This window comes from Echinops telfairi, unplaced genomic scaffold (genome assembly GCF_000313985.2).
Source record: "Echinops telfairi isolate 266 unplaced genomic scaffold, ASM31398v2 ScPeMD7_1;HRSCAF=3_0, whole genome shotgun sequence".
Taxonomy (NCBI): domain Eukaryota; kingdom Metazoa; phylum Chordata; class Mammalia; order Afrosoricida; family Tenrecidae; genus Echinops; species Echinops telfairi.
In genome coordinates this window covers 49,616,983-49,619,575 of record NW_022103896.1, presented here as the reverse complement: position 1 = coordinate 49,619,575, position 2,593 = coordinate 49,616,983, and the positions used below count along the sequence as shown (strand labels likewise).

Below are 2,593 nucleotides of genomic sequence, written 5' to 3'. Positions count from 1 at the left end.
GGCATACATGGATGTATAGACATAATATAGTTGTGACAAATGCTTAACATTTAAAAATTTTACTTAAGTGCTACTCATATAAAATCAAACTTGTGCCTTCTATTAAAGTCTTACTGAATGTGCTAGTTACATAATCTGTTGTCAATTTGAGACTTAAGAGTAAAGGGGTGGAGTTTAGCCTGTTAATCAGGTCACAGTTTGATGACTTCATTCGGAAGCTGTAAGGAGATAAATAGCTCACTGGAGGCAGGACACACACTCACTCCCTGCAAGACATTCCTGCGGACACAACACACAGAGCTATGCTAGAGCCCTGGAGCTGAAGGAGCCACATGGAGACCTGCCAGCGCTGAGATGCTTCCACTGCCACTGGATCCACAAGACTTTCCATGCACTGACCTATGATCTTCCTGGATTTGGCATCCTTGCATGTGTTGTGGGAGTCTCAAGAGAAATTTATGGGCGAATATCCGACTTACGGGCTAATACTGAACTCATGGACTTGATCTGGACTGGGTTGGGATGTTTTCTCAATATACAATTGCTCTTTTATATAATAAAGCTCTTTCTAATCCACATGAATCTCCTGGATGTGCTTCTCTAGTCATACCAAAGATTATCTAAATGGATGGAAAATCATTCCATGCTTCTGAAAGGAAAAATATATATATATAGTATAGCAAGGAGTTAATGCTGCCCCAAAGTAACTTATGTTATTGTTAACTGCTGCCGAGTCGAAGCTAACTCATGGAGACTCCACCTGAACAAAATAAGGGACTTTCTAGGCTATGATCTTTGGAAGCAGGTTGCCAGGCCTGTCTTCTGAGGCACCTCTTAGTAGGTTTGAATGGCCAACCTTTCAAGTAGTCGTCCAGGAGCTTAATTATATTTGCTCCCCCCACTTTCCCAGACTCCTGGAACTTGATAAACTAATTCAAAACTTCATTTTTAAAATATACTATTAAAAATGATAACAAGGAAAGACTTGAGTAATATTGCAGGCATTTTCCCTACCTGAAAGCGAAAAGTATTGTTTTTGGATCAGGAATTATGTTCTTTGGATCAAGGATAAACAACATAAATCAATGCAATAAATCCACAGGAGATCCATGTGTACTTATCTATCAGTATTTTAATGTTAAAGACAGCATTTCGAACTGCGCTAGAAAGGGTTATTGTTTTAAATAAAAGTGAAAAACCGCAAGTTGTAGACTTAGAATTTGGTCTAAGTCTGTTCTAACAGGGGAGAGGTAACAAGATGACTCTAGATGCACCACAGGAACAGGAGGGTCGATACACTAGACATGAAGTGGTCCAGCAACGCCTTTCTAGGAGCTTTGGTTGCCTCCTGTCAATCAGAGATTCTAAGCTTCAGGTGGGTCATTTCAGAGAAACAAGTTTTGGGTTGGTTTATCTACCACCACCACCCCCTAGTAAGATGGGTCCATCTTTCCCCAAACTTCTGAATCATGACCGCCACAAAAGTTAGGCATGCTGGCCATCAATGCTACAGACATTTCCTTCTGCTACCTTGGACATGTTATCAGGTGAGACCCGTCCCAGGGAAAAGGACATCAGGCTTGGTAAAGTCGACGGGCAGCAAAAGCAAGTAGGACCTTTAACAAGATGTACTGGCCTAGTAGCTACAACAATGGGCTGACACACAAGAACAATTGTGAGGATGGCGCAGGACCAGACAGTGCTTCAGTAGGTTGCACACGGGGTCTCCATGGGGCTGTATTGACTGGAGGGTACCTGTTTACCACCACCACCACCATGCTATGGGGAGCCACAGTCAGACACGGGGCGTGTTCTTCCAACACTCCCAAGGACCTATGCCAACAAGTTTAGGTCGCACATCTGCCGGTCTTGCAAGCCACGGGGAGAGCTTTATCTCCAAGCCGTTAGAGTATTCCTTTCCCCTACCATTAGTTTCGCTCTCTGCAACCGGCCGCACACTGACCATTTGACATCTGCATAGAAGTTGCCCGTGCCAATCAGAATGCAAAGGGACTGCGGGCCAGGGCCAATCACAGGCTAGAGCCGGGCCCCTGCCGACGAGTACCGGGAGCTACAGGCTCCACCGAGCCGACTGCAACGGGAAACCCTTTCCCACGCAGCACATGCCGAAAAGAGATTCTACTGTTCAAAGTCTGACATAGACGAATGGTAGGTGGCTATGGATGCCGTGTCTGTGCACCTTTACAATCAAAATAACGTGCTGGGAGACTCCCGGCCCCGTCCCAACTTGGGATCCCCCAAGAGCTGTAACCGTCGGGCGGCGCCGCCGGTCAGTCGCGCAGGCCCCGGCGGAGCTGGTCTCCAGCGCAGAACTGAGGGGGCGCGAATGGCGCGAATATGACCCAAGTGCCCACGCCGCCCCGAAGAGCCCGCGCAGCGCTCGGCCACCGAAACGGGGTCTCTTCCCCCGAGCCCGCTGCTCTCAGGACACCCCACGGAGGCGGCGCCGGAAGCAGCCGGAGGGCCGGGAACCGAGCGGAAGCGTCGCTCCAAAAACCCGGGAAAACGCCCGCCGTCCCGCGCACCCTTACCTCGGGTCGGGCCCGTGACGGGAAGCAACGTCCACATGGGT

At 48.4% G+C, this 2,593-nt stretch overlaps 1 protein-coding gene across 1 annotated transcript in view; it reads right to left on the bottom strand.

Annotated features, from left to right (window-relative positions):
* The window catches only part of NBN (nibrin), a 39,542-nt gene extending 36,955 nt beyond the window's left edge, over positions 1 to 2,587 (bottom strand). Inside the window, exon 1 of the mRNA XM_013007210.2 lies at positions 2,553 to 2,587. The gene's annotated coding sequence lies outside the window, so the exon portion shown is untranslated. The remainder of the gene's footprint in view (positions 1 to 2,552) is intronic.
* Between the last annotated feature and the right edge of the window lie 6 nt (positions 2,588 to 2,593).